This window comes from Dryobates pubescens, chromosome 29 (assembly GCF_014839835.1).
Source record: "Dryobates pubescens isolate bDryPub1 chromosome 29, bDryPub1.pri, whole genome shotgun sequence".
NCBI lineage: Eukaryota > Metazoa > Chordata > Aves > Piciformes > Picidae > Dryobates > Dryobates pubescens.
This window is the reverse complement of record NC_071640.1, coordinates 4,739,813-4,761,437: the sequence shown is the minus strand read 5'-3', so window position 1 is coordinate 4,761,437 and position 21,625 is coordinate 4,739,813. Positions and strand designations below refer to the sequence as shown.

Here is a 21,625-nt window from a genome sequence, read left to right as displayed (position 1 = left end):
TGTGGTACCACAGAAGGGCTGCCACAGGCATTACTCGGAGGACTTTTGGTTCAGCCCTGTCACCTGGCTCCCCAAAACCCCTACAACTTCAGTGACAACACCCTTAAGAGCTCAGCAAGGCCAAGAAATCTGTGACACTCTACATTAGGCAACAATGACTCCTGTTAGTGCAGTTTAACATCTGCTCTGCACTTTGACTGGTCCCACACAGGAGACATCTCTGACATTTCTCTCTTGCCATGGTCTGTAATTTAACATCCTCAGTTCTACTCATGCCCACCATGACAAGACCCAGCAGTGACCACAGGCTCATCAGGCACTGATGATTCACCACAGCATTTTATATGTTCTCTTCAGATCACTTTTCCTAGACGCTGACCACGTTTCCCAGAGCCCAGCAGGACAGCTTGTTGAAATGTGCAGCTGCCCATTCTCTGAGCTGCAAGGGAGGAAACAGTGATCTAAGAGCAAATAGCACTCAGAGGACTGGAAGATGTCAAATGCACTGTTGGGACAATAAACATTGGGAAATGTCCCTCACTGTGATGATCAGTCTTGCAAGTGGAAAGACTGATTGGAATCTCTGCTGGAGCTTTCTGCTCTCTCCCATGGGACAGCACAGGCACATGCACCCCGATGTGCAAGGCCTTCGAGAACATTCCTGTCCAGTACATCAGTCAACCACCTTGCAGGATGTGACAAAGTGCTTAGAGGCTTTGTTAATGCCTTCGTATCATTTTATCAGTCTAATTCTTGGTTTTATTGTCTTTGCTGTAAATCTACTGGCTGCAGCCCAGTCTGCATCCTGCTCTTTACTGGGAAATGGATAATTAGAGCCTCCCATAGCAGCAGGGCAGAAACTGCCACCTCTCACTGCAAGTCACAGCGAAACTCAGAGCAGCTCCAGTGCCACCAACGAGATCTTAACCAGACTGCTGACCACCCTCAGCCCCACTCACTGCTGCTGGGACACACAGTGAACAAAACGGCCCCCAGCTGGGGTCTGTTACCCCTTGCTATAATAAGTGCTGCATGACCACAGCATGAGGAAAAAGAGAGGAAGGCTCTGTTTATATAACAAACAAACAGAGCATTCCTATATGGAGAAGGAGCCAGTCCTGTGGGAGGGAAGAACCTCTTGGAACAACTCCTCAGCTGTGAAAAACGACTAAGCCAGTACACCTAAAAGCCACTGACTGGGGTAACTGGCAGCTTAGGCCCAGCACTTAGCACAACTCCAGCAGACATCAGTGCCCAACAAGTCTTAAAAATTGGGTCTCAAGTACCTAAAATTGGGACTGTACAAATCAGTGCCTTTATGTTTTGCTATCCCAGGTGATACAACTCCCAAGGTCCTTCAGCAGCTCTTCTCAACACTGATGACAGCTGAATCTTATATTATTAAATCTGTCATAAAATTGCAGGTGTCTGAAATGGTGGAAGTCAAGGAGAAGCGAGGAAGGGGAGTGTTGCTGTACAATACCCAGGGGAGTTGAGGGGCCCTTTTAAATCCAAAAGGTGTTATTCCTGTCACTTTCAGCAGGAGGAAATGCACAAAATTACCCAGTGCTTTCTCATCCCATTTACTATCTTCCCAGCTTCCCAAGGATGCACCCCAGGGCCACAACAGCCCTTCAAGCTGCTGTGATCAAACACCAGACAGGCACAGGGCTGCAGCTTGGACTGGGAGCGAGCGGAGCACCACGCACTGGGGTTCACTGGAGAAAGCAGCCAGGTCTCTGTGGAACTGAGGCTCCCCTTTGGCTGCAGCTGCTTTTCCACCCACCCTGTCCACGTCTCCCTGTTCTAATATTGTCACTAACGAGGCCACGGGAGGCGGCTTAGCCTCACAAGAGTCTCTGTTAACTTTACAAAGCCCGTGGCAGCCCTCTCCTCCCAGGCACTGCAGTTGTGCCCAGGGACACTTCCCGCTAATTGCTGCGTAGTGGGAAGGAGGATGGTGCCAGGAGCCCAGGCAGCGCAAACATGCCGCAGGGCCATGTGTTCTGCCAGCTGGGCACCTCCAAAGATCATCCAGACCCAGCCCTGCTTCATCTGTGCTGCTCAACCGAACACAACTGAAATGATGGCTAGGAATCAAAAGAACGCAAGGACGGTCATTTCGGTTTACCTCTGAACATTAACATGACTATTAATTACCACTGGCTGCATCAAGCTATGATTCAATGAAAACAGATACAAGATGCAGCCTTGACCTTTTCTCCCTCACTGCACACTCCTTCCTTTACACCCTACCTCCAAGCCACTATCCCAGCCCTGCCTGGGGCAGACGCTCAGTGTCACTGCTGGGGCAACACATCAGCTGTCTCCTGCTCACAGGGTTGAGTGAGCCTTGTCCTGATAGAAGAAATCATGGATTTCATTAAATTTAGGTGTTCCTAGTTGTACACATTATTTGGGGGGTTGGTTTTAGCTGCCTCAACCCCTGTAAAGGTCCCTTCCAACCCAAACCATACTATGATAATATAATATTACCATAAATATGCTGATTATTATTTGATGCAGTGATTGAATAGTGAATGGCTAACAGGGTGTCTGCCATTGCTTAAGATATTGGAAGCAATACTGGTCACCCTTCTACTTTGGGGGAAGAGTGGGAGGGAGGAAGTGTGTCTGAAGCCTAATGAGGACACAAATGCTTGCCAGATTTTAATTTGAAATGCTTTCTTTCTTTTCAACAATATCCTTTTCCGCTGGGCTCTGCAAAGAGCAGAGCTGGACAATGGTACGGGAAGCCGGGAGAGACTAACAATAGAGGAGGAGTGGAGAGGGGAGTGAAACCAGCCTATCTCCTTTGGTGCAAAATGAAATGTGAAAAGAAACAAATTGCATAAAGGATGACTAACAAAGACAGCTTTAAAAATCATTTCAGGGTTAGTCTTTTCAGGTTCACAGCAGGGACGTCAGGAAAGGACATTCAGTTTCCTACATTACATAAGTTTTAGTACATCTCCCTTTAAAGTTAGCTCTGCTGTACTCTTACCACGTACACGGCCGCCTACACACACCCGGGACTGCTTGCAAACACACCCTAGCCCAGTGCACGGCCAATTCTTTTTTTACAATCCCACAGATCTTCTGCAGGCGCTTTGCAGAGGGCTTTAATTCCGCACACAGCGCTGCGGCCACCCCGCACGCTCCGCTCCCCACGCTAGCAGGGAACCGCTTGCCTGGACGCTGGGCTCCGACCCACAGATCCCTTCTGCAAGAGTACTAGAGGCCAGAGCAGACACTTTCCAAGCAAACTGCTTTACCAGTTCATTCCTGCATCTTTCTTGTTCTCCCCACTAAGGTCTGAACGCTCCTTCTCTCGGCGGGTGATTGAATCCAGAGGTTGGCTACAGGCGCAGCTGCCTTGACTCCCCCAGGCTGATTTCACAGCAACGAGCACAAACATCTGCACCACCAAACCGGCTGACAGAGCTTGGCAGATCTCCCTTCAGAGGGACCCAGCATTCGAAAATCCAACACCTTGTAAGATGCTCTACTCCAGCAGTCCTCACCAGCTGAAGCAACATACTTGAAAGTCTGTTTTCTCCTTATCTGCTCCCTGGCCCTTTCTAAAAAAAGCAGCCTATGAATTCAGACTTTAAGAGGTCCAGCTTTTCAAATCTGCATCATCCACTTCCAGAGCAAGCTCACAAAGATGCAGGAAATACTTGTCGTTGCACTTCCATCATAATTTGGCAAATCCCAGTGAACCACTGAAAAGAGACCTAAGTGGAAAACTACCAGAGACTTACCCAAGCCTCCACACGACAGAGAAATGAGATCAGGATAGGAAAACAATTCTGAGGTCCCCAGAAAAGTCAGCTCCTTGGAGAGCAGTGCAAGTCCATCTCCTGCGCCCTCTCCCTTGGCCGGGTCAGTCGGCTCTGGCTGGTTTGTATGATTGAGCTGGATCTTAAACCGCTCACAGACTCTGGGACTGGGAGACTTCCTCTGCAGCTGATAGTGGGGTTATTAAAGTAAACTGACTATTGCCCTTTGTGAAGGGAGGTTGGGGGGAGGGAAGCTCAGCCCCTTCCCTTCCTTTGTAATTCAAACCCTTCCTTGAGGCTCCCGGCTTTGGAGGAGAGGCATCTGCTCCCAGCCCCTTCCCTTCTGCCGGGGAGCTCACACAGGTACTGGCTGGGATCCAGCTGAAGAAACTGCTCTGCACTCCATGGTTACAATGGTAAAGCAGCTCATTCCTCATTAAACTTCATCGAGCAGTTTTCTTTCTCATACATAATTAGTGCAGTACAGCAAACACACAGGTGAGAAGTGAGAGAGTTTGCACATAAGCACAGACTCCTCAGTCTGCACCTCTGATTAATTTAAAGATTTCATTTATTCAGTAGCAGGCTCCTACCACTTCCAAAACATTATGTGTTCACCATTGCAACCGGGGTGCTTGGCCAGTTGATGCTACCAAGGACTGGCTGCTGCTGGGCAGATGCTGGTTGTGCACACGTTTCTGAACCCTCCCCAGGACGCACTGCTCCTGAAGCCTGTCACTGCAATGTCAACATGCTTTCATAGGCAGTTGCATCGAGATCGTGCAGCTCTGATCTTTATTACTTCCTGAAGGCAGTTAATCTTTAAGGCTGAAACTATAAATGCTGTCAGCTTAGCTTGCAGCCTCCTTCTATTGGTATTTACAATTCACATTTTAAATTGCAAAAAGATCCTGGTGTACAGGAATATGTCCACAATCCAGACATGGAGGAATTAAAGGCCAATCTAAACTTTCATTATTAGCCATACCCAGTGCGGTAATAACTCTAGCCCCTGACAGCAACATATGTATCTCATATCCACTGTATTTCAGCATTACTGCACTCCACAATGACTTGGTAAGCAGCAGCCTCAGTCCAGCAGATTTTGCTTCACCCTGTCAATGAGAAAATTCTGACACATTATAGAAATGAAAGGAAAAAAATCTGATTATTTTCTTTGACTTCCCACAACTCCTTGCTCCTCCCCTCTTCCCCAAAACACATCCTCCTTGCACTCATTTCTGACGGCAAATGTTTAGATTGGCTGCTCTGATGTGACCACAAAAAGTGAGGACAGTCAGATTATCTGTTTCAGTTTGTACCATGCCCTGAGTTAATGAGACAGGGCATTGAGAGCATCTGCTGTGAACCAGGGCTCATTGTGCTACAGGAGAGCCCTGAGCGAGGACTTGCTGTACTTCTGGACATGTTTTAATGAGAGAAGTAAAGTGGAAGAGCACAACTGCAAGGATGTTTTCTGTTACCTTTCCATTCAGTGTCTCAACCTTACGCTAGCAGCTTCCCTGTGACTTGTGAATAATCACAATGAGTATTTCACAATCTCGCCAATGCAAACAAGCATCTTTCTCATCTCCAGGGTTTGCCCATCTGGCTCTCAGGACATGGGCACATGTCCCATTCTGTCTCAATCACTTTTCCCCTGAACTCAGTTGTTCCTGCACCAGAAATGCTGCTATATCCAGAACTGAGGGTCAAGAATGAACCCTTTTTGCAATACCTATGGTGAAGCACGTATTTGGTGTCTGCAGGCCAATGCCATTTCAGCTGGAGTCCAGTGGCTGTGTTCTCACTGACGTAGCAGGAACAAGATTCCACTATGAAGCAGCCATCCACCACAGGTATCTGCAACCCTTGCTCGCACTGATTCCAGGCTGGCTGTGCTATCAGACTGGCACTCTGGCACATCACAACTCATCTTAACTTATGGCCTTAGGGCACTACTAGTAGGTAAATATTAAATGACATGGTTAAAACACGGACAGTCTAAGATAAGCCTGGTAAAAATAACAGCTAAGCGAACAAACAACACATACCTGTGTCTGCAGCGTGACAAGACACAAGGACCTTGCTTTTCTCCTGTATTACACTGGCCTGAACTAATTCCACTCATTCTCTATATTCATGGGCATATTAAAATAAGAATTGACCCAGCACTGAATATTCCCTGTCTTAGGAACTATTGCCATCTGCTAGTAACACAGAAGGTCCACGAGAGCCTGGGAGAATGTATCCATATGCACGCTTATCTCTTCATTTCAGACCATTCATCATTCCTCGCCTGGAAGCAACAGTTAATTTACAATAACTCAATGTCAAGATGGCAGTTTAAAATCCTCTTGAGGATTGCCCTGAGAGAAGATTTTGTCCTGGCTCTCTGTAGCCACTGTAGGTTCAGCTGAGCCTCTTTTGAAGTCACTTAGTTTTAGAGCATGACAGAAATAAAGAGAGAAGACCTGCTAGGCTGTAGCTGGTGCATATTCAAGCCCAAAGGATCATCTCTCCAGTGCATTCTTTTGGGATTTTGTTAGTCACAGACATTAGAGACAGAAAAGAATAATATGACCAGTCAGAAACCCCTGCATGTGATTTGGATTATTTCCTACATTCCTATTGTTTTGCCCAGATATAGATTTAAATAACATCTGATTCTTGCCAAGTGGGGAAGTATTTCCATTTGGGACTGGAGGAAGAGGTGTCCCTGAGCTAACATCCACAGAGTGGACCTTCCTAAGAAGACCATGTGATGACCAGACCTGCCCCCAGACATTCCAAACAGCAATCCAGTTAAAATCCACATGGAAGACTCTCTGAGCAGAGCTAACAGCAGACTGAATCCTGAGGGCCCATTCTCCCTTTCTCTCTCTCTTGTATTTGTTTGGACTCAGCTTTATCTTTCCATTTTAAGGACTTTGCTTACCACATTTTACTGGAGTTGATGGCCCTTGCCTGTTATCAAGGACTATCTGCATCTCATATTTTGGAAAGCAATGATTTAAAAACCTGCAGGTAGTGCTGCAGCCAACGGCTGATGTGCCATCTCTGTAAATCAGGAGGTGTCTAAAGAGGGTGTTTACAAGCAGAACGCTGCTCAAAGTCTGCCCTGGTTGCAGATAACGAGGCTGAGACAATGACAGATTTCCTTCCCCTCGAAGCCACCAGCAGCTCCCTCTGATTGGCTTCACCGTGTTTATCCAGGATGCTGGGAGAGAGCAGGCACCAAATATGCAATTAATTGGCAGTTTGAAGGAGCATATTGCCTAAAGATAAACAGAGTGGGTGATCGTGGCCTGTGCAAAATGGCTGAGTGCTGCAGATGTAGTGTTGACCCACTTAAAAAGGAAATAAAAAAGAGTTTTGGTTTTTTGTTCTCTTGGAAAATAATTGTATTCAAATGAGTCCTTATTTCGTGTGGTCCCTCTGGCCTTTGAATATTTTGTCTATGTAAGCTGCTGCAGGTTCTTCCTTAATCTAGAGGTACTTAGTACATTAAGAATTTGCTGAAAACTTTTGCTGCTGACATCGCTGGAGCATTTCACCAAGCATTCAGTAGAATATGCTCTGAGCAGGAGTACACAAGTACATTGTGATATGTGGCAATGGCCTTTACTCTTCACAGTGGGTGCTTCTACAAGCAGGAGAAGACAAGAGTACTGGATCTGAGGCTAACTGGAAATCAGGTGATGTGAAAAGCAATGGCACACCCTAAGACAGACCTGGGCGTGGGAAGGAGATAAGGACTTAAAAGTCTAGAGTGGAGGACCTGGAGCAGGGGAATGACTGATGATGGGGAAATGGAGAGTGCTGTGAGTGAAAAGGGCAGGCTATGGCTTCTAAATATAGGCATGTCAGACCAAAAGCACAAAGATGACACAAACCCCTGAGTCAGCTAAGGAAATACAGAAAATGGTAAGAGAGAAGACTGAGCTCTACTTAGGAACTCAAGATACACACTGTGTGAGTCTGGAAAGAAAAGGGGAAAGGTGACTAATGTGATGCTGGCCAAGCTGGGTAGCTTAAGAGATTTCATATAATCATAGAATTGTTGAGGTTGGAGAAGACCTTCAAGATATCAAGTCCAGCCATCAGAAGGTGTGTCTATGACATCTGCACAGCAGCACAAACCTTTGGATTAAGTGCAAGATACAAATGCTAAACAGAAAAGCTCTCACTTTCAGGAGAGACAATGTGTCCACAGGTTAGACTTGCAGACTTAGAGTTTTGCAGAACCAACCAGAGGCCCACACAGCCACCACACAGAGCAGTAGAGGCAGTGAAAACCAGTGACCTCACAGGACAAAAGGACACACTTGCCCCTCCAACGTTTTTATCCTCAGTGCTATAAAACTAAGATTAAAGCACGTGGCAAATTGTTTACTGAGATCACATTGCCATTACCAGCACTGTTCAGATCGAGCAAGTCATGACCTGGCAGCTCCTTGGTGAGGGGCACTGCACAGAGATTGTATCTGGCCTGACCAACACGATGGCTTCACAAATGCCCCTACAGGAATTACTGATCCCATGGAGAGATTTCCACAGCAGGCTTTGACTTGCTGTTTGCTTGATACTTTCACTTTGCTCTCAGTCCAGGCTGGGAACTTAAGAGTGGGCAGTTTAGTGTGCACAAAGACAAATTCTTCATGCAGGGATCAGTCCAACTTCCCTTTAATTCCCCTGAGGGCCAGGAGTTTGTTATTCCAGAAGCATGGCAAAAATTCAGCAGAGTTTTAAAAAATCTCTTTCTTTTAGATCAAAGTTTCTGTATTTGGGTACCTAAAATTAGTTACCAAAATAAGTGACATTTTATTCAGGGATGCAGAACTTCCATTGATTTTAATGGATTCAGCATCCCAGAAAAGTAGGCCACTTATTTATGTACCTACATAAGCATTTCCAGCCTAACTTGAAGGAGCCAAGTTTGTAAACAGTGACCTTATGTTTTAAAAATCATGAGACAACTCTGCACACATCAGTCTGTTATTCCCTTTTCTGTCAGCAAGTCTCATTTGAGAGGTAGATTTAAGATGCAGAATGTGCCTTTAAAGTTTCTTGCAATAAGGTTGCCTCTCTTTAGCAGAACACTTAGGCACAAGCTTAATGCCTTCCTGAAGAGAAGCACTTCAGTGAATCAAGGCTAAGAGCTTCCTCATACCCCTTCACTTGAAATGGAGAATGAATCTTCATCTCCCCACAGCAAATTTCTGATCCTGATGGGAATGGCTCAGCAGCCTTGAAAACTGTTCCTGCCTCATCACTTTACCCTAGGAACATACTAGTGCAGCTTGCAGCACTTCATTCTTCAAAGCATAGCAAGACCACTGAAAAACTGCTCCTCATTCTACAGCAATCTGTTTTGGGACGTGGGGGCACAGGCACCAGCACAGTGGGATGCAGGGAAGGAACAGGGCACCAAGGAACAGCACAATGTTGAGTGAGAGGTCAAGAGGTCTTCCAAGGAGGGCAACTGTAAAGCAATGAGTCACAATCCTTTTGCTAATGCACATGAGAGGAACTCCTCAACCTGCTATTTATGAGAGGAACTCCTCAACCTGCTATTTATCTTGCAACTTATCTATTTTAATCTTGTGCAGCTGAATGACTATCAGCGGACTGCCACTTGGCTGCTTAAGGAAATAGCTGTATAATTTAGCTCTGATTGTTTAAAGCACTTGGCAGGAAACAATAGATAAAAACTGACAGGACTTTCACAGTTAACAATAGAAACTAATGAGGTGAAATACTGCTCAGAGAAATATTGTGACGGGTATCCACAGATTCAAATGAAGAAAAAGAAGTGGCAGGGCAGATTCTGCACTGCAGTCCCTCAGTCTTGACTTTGAAGAAAAGTCATCAGATCTTCCTTCCCTCTGCTCTCCTGTCATGCTGGCTTGGTTACAGAGCACTGCATGCAAGTTTGTAAAATTACATGAGTATAAAACATTCCCAGAGAGGAACCACAAATGAGCTTAGCTCAGACCTGCTGCACTGTCGCATTCCCAGAGCTGTTACCAGCAGGAGTTCACCTGTGGAGTGACATGGGCCACTGGAGGGAAGCCATGGGGGAAAACCTGAACTCAGACAAACACAGAAGCAGCACTGAGCTTCCAGCACAAGTGTTTGTGTGCAGGGTGTTCACAGTGTCAGTGCCACAGCGACTCAGCACATAGCCACCAGCACAGGCTGGAGGACTCTGTCCCACTCCCTCCTAAAAGCAACCGCTGGGTAGTGAATGCTGGTAGAAAGAGTTACTGCCACTGCAGACAGCTACAGGCACTTTTTTGTTTTTCTTTATCTTACAAATTGCAGCTCAGAGTCTGAATTATTCAAAGCAAACTCCACTGACAGCAGAGGGGCACACAGCCACACAGATGGCTGCTGCAGTTTTCCCCTGTATGTGGCGTATCCCAATTCCCAAGTGTGTTTAACTGGACAATTAGTGCAATTTGTTAAGCAGGCAGAAAGCAGTGAGGTGGAGCACACCGTGCTGTGCACACCCAGCCCCTCTCTTCTTGGTATCTGCAGAACAGAGAGTGTGCAGACAGGCAGCAGCCAACTTGTCCTGACCACAAGTACAATTGACAGGATCTGTCAGTTTGATTACTTGTGGTCTCACCCACTGGCTCAGCTAAGATGCCCCAACATCAAAAGCATGCTGGGGGAGGATTTTCCTGCTGCGTACCTTACTCAAAGCATAATAAGCTTGTCTTAGTCTGCACAGAAGTAGGATCAATAACTTTATGACACACACTGCTGAGTGTGATCCAGTTCTCAGTAACTCCTAACACACAGCAGAACTCTGGGCTCTTTGGCCACTCTCCAAGCTACCAGATTCCTTTCTGCCTTGATCGCAGCAGAGAGAGACCTAAAGGTGTAGCTTTCCAAAAGATTCACGTGCAAACAGAGCATCTGGACTTTGAGGGAAGCTGAACACTATGAACTAATTTGGTTTCCATGGTGCAGGTCTGCAAAGTTTCACTTACCCTAGGAAGAAGGGGATTTTTTTATTTTCTGGCCCCAGGTAAGAGCATAAGGAAAATGACATCTGGCTGGGAGTGGGGACAGCTTGCTTGTAGAAATCTAAAGAAAGAATTAAGCAGGAAAGCAGTGCAGATACAGCAGAGTGCTGCCTGAGTAACATGTAATGTAATGCACTCTGGCCAAATTTTTGTTACTACCTGTCCAACTTTTTCATGAAGAACATCCTGACCTAGAGTGGGGAATGTGCTCCAGAGCTCTGAGGAAACAAACAGGCAAATCCCTTGAAAGAGATGAGAATGAGAACTATCCCTGCGAGGAGAGCCAGCACAAGGCCCTGTGCAGGGCTCAAAGCCCACTTAAACCCTGGGAGGGGGATATATATAAATAGAGAAATATATCCCCATGCAGTAAGGAAGACCAAACCCACAGACTTAACCCCAGAGCCTGTCTAATGAGCATATTATCTTCCCAGTGAGTTAGGATAAGCGCAGTTTTACTGCAGTCATCATAACAGAAGCCGTCACTACTGCGTCCTCTAGATGTCATTAATAAATAATAAATGAAACCACTCAGAAAGAGGGAGGAAAAACAGAGCTCAGATTATTTATTTTTTTTTTGAGCATGTTGAGAGGCCAGGAGCAGCGACAGACACGAAAGGAAAAGTCTAATGGGACAAACTCTGAGGAACATCAGCTTTGCGGTGTCATGAGGGGACAGGTGGGAAGAGCAGATGAGGCTGAGAGCGCACACAGCATCTGCCGGCTCTGCTCGGGTGGGCAAAGTAGGCAAAGCCCAGGTCCTGCTGCCATGGGCAGTGCCAGCAGGCACCCTGACAGTGTACAGAAAAGCACCACCCCACAGTGGCAGCACCAAAATTTGCCAGAGAGGGTCAATATATTTTTCTGTCAGCTCCTAGGAGGTTTCTTTTAACGTGCTTTAATTGGGTTTTAGCACTGCTGAAAGCCCTGGGGGGACATAACTTCTGCTTAGTCACAGAAGAGTTATGAGCACTCACAAGGGCAATGTCCCTCATCACAGTCCATGTGTGAACCAATTCTCTCCTCCCTCTCTGCAGCCTGGCCCAGTGGGATCTGGAGTTAATCCTCCCTTTTCTTTCTCTCTTCTGTTCAGTACACAGCATGGCCCATCCCCAAAGTTCCTCTCCTCTTGCATTGCTAACAGCGGGTGAAACGGGCGGGTGGTGTCACCAACCGGTGGCACAGGAAAGCTGCTGGGGCTGATGAACCTGCCTGTGTCTGCCTGTCCTCCTTCCTCCCTCGTGGGTGTTCATGACCTGACCTGTCCAGAGACATCTCATTCTCTCCCCTCCACTCCTCTGCATCAATAAGGGCTACGACCTGTACTCTAGCTCACCTCAACCACTCTCAATCAAACCATCCTTCCATGAGTATGGGGCTTGGAGGACACATTTTGACCCCCACCCTGCATTGCTTTTGAGCCAGCTTACCCCACCCTGAGCTGCAGGCAAGCCCTGCATCCCAGGTAACTCCACCAACTAGCTTACAGAGAAAATAATACCAGGCATTCAGTTGTTTCCACAGAATTGTCTCCTGACCCCTGCTCCTTCTCAGCTGATTTATACTCACCCTGACTTGCATCTATCAGAAAGAAGGTAAATAAACAGCAAGAATAATTCTTTTATTTTTTTTCCTCTAAGACAAGTGATAAACTACTCTCCAAAGAGCTGCTTGATTCGTAACTAGAAAAGAAAAAACATCCAACCCCACAATGCAGGCAAGCCAAACACACCCTGTTGAGTGGGCAAAAATACCTTCATCATCCTTTAGCACGTTCATATTGGTCCCTGTGTCCAAGCCAGCTACAGCACAGGGAGGGAAAGTGAGTTGCTTTTAATTTCCTGAGCACTTTTCAGACTATGGAAAATTCCAATTCATCATCCCAAACATGGCTTCAGCCATTTCTCAGCATCTTCTGTCCTGCCTCTCTCTAAGAACCTCCATCTGTTGGAGCTTCATTGTAGCCATTTTTCTTGGTTAAGAAAGTCTTATTGCTGAGAATGCCCAACCCCACATGCAGCACCAAAAGGGTTACTGTCACCTATAATGGTCAATAGGTTACTGCAGCCTGAGACAGGATTTCAAAACATGTCAGATCTTTCCAAGATCCTGTTCCTGCTCCCACTCCCTACCCCACCCTTTGCTCTTCAGGGTGATCCTTTGGAGAAGCTGAAACTGAAATCTGTTCCCTTGCCAAAGTATTTTCCTTTTCACCACCTACACTTCCACTTGCTCTCTTAGGAGGCCCCTGGAGCGGGCTGCTGCTGGCACTCATTCCTGCTCAGCGAATGTACCTCATGTCATTGGGCTAAGAGTGGAGGAAATCTGCTTCACATCAGTTTTTCTGGTTTTCCTTGGTGGGAAGGGTATTTTTTCTTTAGAGGATGAGCCTGATTATTGGCTGTGGATATTTTAGTGCATTTAGTTTTTGTTGTTGTGAATTTGGATTAGAGGCATCTCCTTCCTCCTCACAGTTGCTGGCAGCATGCTGCAAAAATATGATTAATTAAAGTGTGACTATGAATCCACTCAAAGGCTTAGACTTTTCCTCCTCTAGCATTAAACAGAGAAAGGGCCATTTAACAAAGTTCAGATCCTGAAGCAGATTTTAAAGTACAATGTGGTTTAGCACAGCACAACTAGGAGGTTCAACCTTCAACATTTAAAAGCTATGAGTCCTTGGAGAGAAGAGAGTTGTGCTTTTGGTCCAATCCCAAATACAGAGATAAATAAATAAATAAGAGATAAATACCCAAGACATGCTCAAAAAGGACTTCAGCAGCACAGCAGAAATACACTGGTCACCTGAGGGGCTCCTTCCCAGCCTACATGACACTTTTACCTTTGTAGACAGTTGAGCCACAGAATACATGCAGTCCTGTTGCACTGAGATTTTTAGATTAAAACAACACATTTCAGGCTCTTGCTCTGCAAGAAGCCACTGGAAATCCTAGAAGCCCTTCAAAAGTGAGCAGTGTAGCACTTGAAAAAGAGACACAACTTTACTAAATTGAAAAATTTGAATTTCCTAACGTGGACTTGAAAGGTACTACTGAATCTTTAATGAGTGCAATGTAGAGACAGCTCAACCTGAGAAGGGCTGAAGGTCTTCCTTTGAAGAAGTCAAACTTTAAAAAAAGAGTAAGAAAAATGTCTGCCACATCCCAAGGTCACCAAAGGTTTCATGAAGCTTTGTATCCCTCCTGACTCTGACTCCCTAAATGATAGTCACTTGTTAATCCAGAGCACCTACTTGAAACTGAACATAATTAGCAGGGGAAAGGGAAAACATGCCAGGCTGAAAAAGTATTTCTATCACAAGAGGTTGCAAGGTGCAATGTGCTGCAGATATAGATGGAAAGTGGGCTATTTACTTATTTCAAGAGCACAGAATTCTTACTCATTAAATGTTACTTGACACGTTTTAAACTGTTTGGTATTCCACAGCCTTCTGCCTGACTGATAGCTTGGAGGAAAGGATCAAGAATGGGAAGCAGAGGCTTTATTACTTAGCAGTGTCTGTGGGGTCAGTTACAAGCCTACTTTTCCAAGCCCTCATACAATTTATTTCCCATGTCCAGTATCATCTTCAATCCCCAGCAAATTCCTGTGTCTGCACCACATTTCACATCACCACTCAGACACTCTACTAGTGATATTCTCTTCAGAGCCTTAATGACCAGAGGAAACCTCTGCTTTGAATATTGCAGGAGGTGACCTGCTAGACAAAATGTCCTAATTTAGCACATCCAGGCCATGAGGAGGCTCCAGCACACACGAAGCTCAGAGGTTAAAATCAGCAGCCAAGTTGTACGACACAGCCCAGTGCTGCTGTGATAAGCGCAAAGCTGTTCCCCCAGCTCCAGCAGCTCTCCACACTGTACAGGCGCTGCCCAAACCTGTGTTCTTGTCAAGCCTACAAGCAAATGTCACACAAAGGAAAAAGCCATTTGCTTCTTAAAAAGCAGAGAAATAAATCAACAATTCCCTGCTGTTAGGCAAGAACATGGGCTACAGTAAAGTGCCAGAACAGATAAACACTTAGGCAAAGCCATACATTTAGATGGTGCAAGACTAGGAGTGCAAATCTAAAAGGAAACATTTGAAGTTGGAGTGAGGGTAAAAAAACCCCTGAACTCTTTGAAAAGGCAGTAATTATTTGAGATTATAAACCTGCATGCTAATTTAAGTGATTTCTATTGAGGTTTTCTTTCTAATTCAGTTTTTATTAATTTTATTGCATGCAGATAAATTCTAGATAAGAGCATTGTGATGTGCAGAAGGCTTAATCCAACAGAAACCCCCTGATATGCAATTTAAGGATCTCAGTTTCATTAATAAACCTCAGAGCATCTTGTTTAATCTAGTTTATTTGCATGGGACTGAGTACATCTGAGCAAGACAGGGTACAGCAGATCCTATCTTTACTTCTGAGACATGCTTTGGTGTCCATGCCAGGCACCCTGTGGAGACAGAGTTCCTTTCAAGGGCATTCTCCATCCTCTGGCCATTTACTGGGCAGGTAAAGCCTGGACAATCCTAGAAAAGTCTGTTTCCCAGAGGCTCCAGCATGATCTGTTCTCTCTGATAAGAAAATTACATGAATCCCCAAATATTATTCTTCTCATCAATCCATCGATTCACCTACTGGCAGTCTCAATAATGAATTAGATAAACATGAATTATTGTGTGTGTGAACAGATATGCTATGATCTGATGGGTGTTTCCTAAAAAAACCCAGCATTTATCCAGATTTGATAGAGAAGGTGCATCTGCTTATCCAGAACCCAGATGAGGTAAGTCTTCCAATGACTTGGACACTGCAACTGTCTTGTGAACTAAATCCTGAAAAGAACTGGTTTTACTCTGAGAAACAAATACCTTCTCCCCCTCCCCTGCTAGTTCTGTGCTCTATCCAACTGCTTCCTCTTCAACAGATCCAACTATAAGCAAGCCTGAAAATGTCTCCAAACTTGTAGCCTTCAGTGTACTGGCACAAGATAACATTTTGAGGCCATGACCCATCTCCATGGGTCTGTCCATGAAAAACAATACCTGAGGCTTATATGAAAGGAGTCTAATGAAAAAAAACAAAGACCAGAGCCCCTAGCCAACACTTGCTAGAGAACAAAGCACTGCACCCACCCAGTTCCAACAATATCCATCAAGACATTCTCCCACTCTTCCCCCCAGAGCTCCCTTTCCCCCATGAATCTCCCCGCTCTCAGACCCTGCCTGGGATCCTCAGGTGCTAATGGAAAGCAGAAGAGACCTGTTGGGTGATTGATTCCTCCAGCACATCCTCAGGGACAGTGTCAGTAACAGGAGAGCTTTCACTGCTTCTCCAGGCAGCCAGCTCCAGACTGACATATTGGCATATACAGGTAATTCCCTAATGCCTGGATGCCTGCATCTTCCCACCTTGTCCCACGTTCAGCTGTCAATTATCCACCCTAAATTCTTCCACCTCCCCGCTGCTGACGCCCCTTAAATACATAGTTATGAAATTCATCCTCTGTTATCTCTCAGCTGACCTAGATAACAGAACTGACTCTGCTCTGTGCTCTCTTCAGCTACTCAAGAAGTTACCCAGACAGAGATGATTCCCAAACTCTGAATTTGATCCTACCGAGGGGCTATGTTTAGATCACCCATCAGGGCCTCGTCAGAGCCATCCTAAAGAGCATCCATCACAGCTTTATTCTACTTTCCTGCCTCCAATCTAGCTTGTTAACTATTCCCCAAAAATGAGTATATTTTAATTACTGTTTTCTGAGAATTGGGATTATTTTCCTTCTGAATGTATTCATCTGATTATCTCCAGGATGAAATTCATTTGGTTAATTACCATCCTTTTAATTTGTTTAAGACTATGTTTCTGTTTCCTGTGCTGTAACACCTCCCTGCTAGCTCTGCCTGCATTTATTCAGTGTCTGACAGGCTCCCATTTTGGGGAACAAACAGCAGGTTTCCATAAAGGCACACACCAAACAAAGCCTTGCAGGCAGAGCCTGTGATCTCACCTAAAATCCAGTGTATGAGAGAGACACCACTCCAATGGACACACTTACTGCTCCTGTTTATTACTGGAAGTCCTAACCCTGTGCCCATTTGGGTTTCAGCTGCACAGCACCCGGTGCTGGATGGTGGAGAGCACCAGCTGTGGGCAAGGACAGGACCCTTCCTGACATCCACTGAGTCATGAGGACTCACAGTTTGTCCATGAATGTTCAAAGCCCTCCCTGCTGGTTAGACTGGGCTTATGGCAGAGTGGAGCCTTCCAGAGAATGAATAACAAAGACTTCATGGTGGGAAGCCCACCCTCAGCCACCTTGGACCTCTAGGTCCTGCCTTTCCCCAGGTGCCATCACACCCTTAGGGCACACACAGAGGTCTCAGACAAGGCTGCCCAAGGGAAGCCTTCACAGTCTGGCCTCCTATGCTCTTGGCCTCGCCTCTCTGTGCATCCCACACCAGTGGGGCTTCCCATGCTCTTGGCCTTCAGTTCTCTCAGCCTCAATTCTCCTTGGGCCTCTTGCACCCTCTTAGCCCTCAACTCCGCTTCCAACCTGCACACGTAGTGCAAGCTGTCAGACACAATCTTTTATAACATTTCATTCATTTGCCAAAACCCAGCAGTTTTGTATCTAATGCCTGGCTTATTCTATCATTGTCTTATTACAGCCCCCAAACAGAGGTAGACAGATTCCAATTTCATTATCAAGACCTCAGTTCCAGTCAATGACGCACACGCTGGAAGAAACCCCTAATGTAATTTTATTAGTTTTCTAAACTCTTCTAATAAAACCCCCATAAATCTTCCATGGATAATGCAAATGAGAACAAGGGAGACATTAGGAGAAAATTCAGATAGGCTTAAGGCAAAGGAAAAGCCTCCCAAAAGGAAAGGTCAGGGCACCTAAGGAGATTGCATACACTGAACTGCAGAGAACTGCAGAGAGCATCCAACAGCCTGGGATAAAGCACAGAGCTGCACATGGTTACTGCCACACATGTAACACCAACTGTCCCAGTTGCATGGACACCTGCCTCCTTCTGTCACCTTAGCAAGGATGATTCCTGGTTTAGTTGACAGGAAATCTGTACAGCAGCTCAGGATATTTTCCTAGGGCTGCCTCTTGCATCCTGTGCCCCAGTGTAGCCCTTGTGCCATCCTAGCCTCGGCTACACCCGCAATTCCTCTCCATGCCAACATATTTCCATCTTACTCAGAAAGCTGTTTGTCCCTTAATAGGGCACATTTTCCAGCTAGCTTTGTTCTGCAAATTATGGGCTATAAAGAATTAATGGCCGAATATAAATCAATTTTGCTCACTGAGAGAGTGTGTTTTACGTGGCAGAGGTTTTCAAAGAAAAGTAATTGGTTGATTTGGCATTTCAATCTGCAGAAAAAGAGAGAAGCTGTTTTTCTGCTCAGAGGATGTGTTTGAGCACACAAGATGCATTTTCTGAACCTATATTAAGAAATATTCTTTACCAGCTAGATGTGGCATAGCTGATAGTTCCTCCCATTGTCTCCAGAAGATTCTTTGTGATAAAGATTTCACCTTAGAGACTACATTTTACTTCCCAAAGTGCCTGACTAGAGGCTTTAAAAAGGCCAGACAGTCCATTTCCATCTAGAGAGGAAAGAGAAGAAAAGGTCTCCAGGGAGACCTTACTGCAGCCTTTAAGTACTTAAAGGGACTGATAAAAAAGGTGGGGACAGACTTTTTAGTAGGGCCTGTTGTGACAGGACAAGGGGTGATGGTTTAAATTAAAAGAGGGACATGTAGAATAGAGAGAAGGAAGACATCTGTTATGCTGAGGGTGGTAAGTCACTGGCCCAGGTTGACCAGAAAGGCAGGAGATGCTCCATTCATGAAACCATTCCAGGTCAGGTTGGACAGGGCTCTGAGCAACCTGCCCTAGCTGAGGGGAGGTTGGACTAGATGGCCTTTAAAGATCCCTTCAACTGGTCTGTGATGTCTCTCCCAGGTAGGCTGTTTTTAGCACCTGTTCCAAGGAGATGGAACGAATGAGAACAAGGTCACCGATCAGACCTGCCCTCTGCAGCAGACAGGGTAATGAGTGCACCCAGCAGCTGCTGCACAGCCTGGAGAACCCAATCAGAGGGTCTGGGGCCTGCTTTTAATTACTGGGTGTTACCAGCCCCACAGCCATTGCTCAGCAGGGCTGGGGGCTACGAGTGAGGCCAGGCATAGGGGCTACACCCTGGCAGAGTTGCTCTGGTGAGCCTGTGCTGCAGCTGCCCCAGGTTTCTCCATGTCTGGACTAGGCACTGTCCATCTGGTCACTCTCATACAGCCCCAAATAAGTACCAGGAAAACAAAGACACTTCTCTGCTGCGGAACAGATAACCTCCTTCTACACTTGCGAGCCCGAAGGAGCTCAGACAGACCTTGTGGGATGATTCAGAGTGACTGACCCACCTCCTGGGGACTGTTGTGTAAGTTCCCACTGCTTTGCAATTTGTTTCCCTCTCTCTGCAGTACAACTATCTGAATCCAAAAGGCTGTTTTGGGCTTTGTGAGAGAATAAGCCTGTCGCACTGGCGAGTCTCCTTTGCCCTATCCATGTCTCTGTCATACTCCCCCAAAATTCCACCCTTCTCCATTTGCTGAATTTCACACATTAACACCCTGGGTGTGTTTAGCAGAGACAAACCAAAGCCAGCTCACAACCCATTTGAGTTGGCTTCGCCCCTGCTCCCCACTAATGACTCATTTAACAGCAGCCCAGCAATTAGAAAATCGATATTCCATTCAGACACGAACATTTTGTCTAGAGCATTACTTAAGGAATGTCTCTCGCAGCCTCATCTTTGCCTGGACAAAGGATAAGGCAGGAAGGACACTCTGGTGGGAGGTTATCTGATTGATTTAAGATGATTTCTCTTAAGACTCACACGGCATTTGCAAAAACGTTTCAGGCTGGCTACAGCCAGCCTGGATATGACATTCTACTAATAAGCACCTCTGTGCCAGAGAGTGTGGGCATAAATACAGTTGCAGAGAAATGCAAGCTTGCTTTATTGTTTAATATCATACCACCCACCTGAATAAAACAGAGCCTGACACATGTCATAAGGAATTACTTTGAGAATGCAAGGCCCCGAGGCGTCAAAGCCCCATTTGTATTCCAGTTGTATTAACCCAAAATAAAATAAATAAGTACCAATCACATCTTCTTTGCCATGAAAGGATTTTCCAGCCATTCAAGTGCTTACTACATTGCTGTTACAAGCTCTCGTACTGGAAGTGCAAGGACAGCAAAGGGGAAGCAAAACAGAGACAAAGCAAACAGCAGAAATCACAATGGAGAAATCATTCTGATTTGCTGCGTTTGAGTTTGTAACTGGAAGGCTCCAGCACTCGCCCAGCACAGCCTCACATGCTCCCAGTCCCCGGCTGGGAGCAGCCCAGCAGCTCCACTGTCTTCCCCGAATTCTATAATTAGTATCAGTGATTATTCAAGCAGGATTCAAAACACTGCCCATCTGTGGAGTCTGGGGTGGAAGAACTCTGGTTTATTTCAATGTTATTTAAAACAAGAGCTGTAATTGCCAACTGCTGTTGTGAAAAAACCACTCCCTTGAACGCAGGGAAACAGGGATGGTCAGGCACTGTGGACTCGGGGAAAGTCACCACCTCTCTGAGTCATTAGAGAGTGGCAACAGCAAAAATTCCCTAAGCTCAGAGCAAAACCAACCGTGTTCCTCCCCACCTTCCCCAGAAACTGATGATCAGATCTGTGTTACTAAATTAAGTAGCAGAAATTCCTTTTGTGGAGAATACTGGTGATGAAAGCTGTCCATTGCAGACTGCCCTAATCCACCCTACATACTAATTCCCTGGTTTGTTTGCACGTGTGTGTGTGTTGTGTAAGCCATAATTATGCAATCTCACCATTTACCACTGAGCAGATTCTCAGCTTGTTACAGCTCAGCAGCAGACAGCAGCTTATGACCGCAACAAACAGGGAATAACGTGGCATGGAATAATGTGACCTCTTGTATCATGGAACAGGGCAGGGCAACGATGGGCTCCAGAAAAAGGGGCCACTGCTGACAGGAATTCCCAGCAATGTACTTGGTTAATGCAGAACTAAGCTGACCACGGGAGTGACACACAGCCTTTAAAATAGGTCTGTGACGAGATTGCTGTGAATTGGATGCCATGACATAGAAAAATTGGAGCTCTGTGACCTCAGAAGAAGCAGAACCAACTACACAGAGCTGAGCTAGACACTTGACTGAGAGAAAGCAGTTTCTAGTCTGCTTTTTGATACAAATGATAGATAAAGCCACTGAACAAAATAGCCTGTCCTAAGTAATCCTCACAAGCTGCTAAAGCTATTTTTTTTGGTTAGCTGGTTAGTCAATTTTTCAACAACAACAACAGAACAGTCTCAGTAGACATTTCAGGTGAGACAAAACAAGTGTAATTTTTAAGGTTTACAAACAGTTGTAAAGAATGGTCTGGGTACAGGCATAGCTGCACTTCAGAGTGTTTATTAAAGAGTTTACTAATCACTGGTCCAAATAGCTGGTTGCCTTAATCCCCACAGAGGTATACAATGGGGTTTGAGGATCTATTTATGTTGGTTTACTATGGTTTAGTAGTCATGAGGTCTTGGGTGACAGGTTGGACTTGATGATCTTTGAGGTCTTTTCCAACCTTATTGATTCTATGATAAGGGTGAGCACAGTTAGGAGGAGTCAGTTTTTGCCAACATATTTTACTGGTAACAACCAGTGTTGTTCTTTATGCAGAGAACACCAAC

The 21,625-nt window shown here is 45.7% G+C and overlaps 1 protein-coding gene across 9 annotated transcripts in view; it reads right to left on the bottom strand.

The window, feature by feature from the left end:
• DAB2IP (DAB2 interacting protein) overlaps positions 1-21,625 on the bottom strand; it is a 204,240-nt gene that overhangs the window by 77,156 nt on the left and 105,459 nt on the right. Inside the window, exon 1 of one of the 9 annotated variants that reach the window (XM_054174504.1) lies at positions 3,765-3,876. The exons of the other annotated variants lie outside the window; for them this stretch is intronic. The gene's annotated coding sequence lies outside the window, so the exon portion shown is untranslated. Of the gene's footprint in view, positions 1-3,764; positions 3,877-21,625 lie in introns of those variants that run through there. 9 annotated transcript variants of the gene reach the window in all.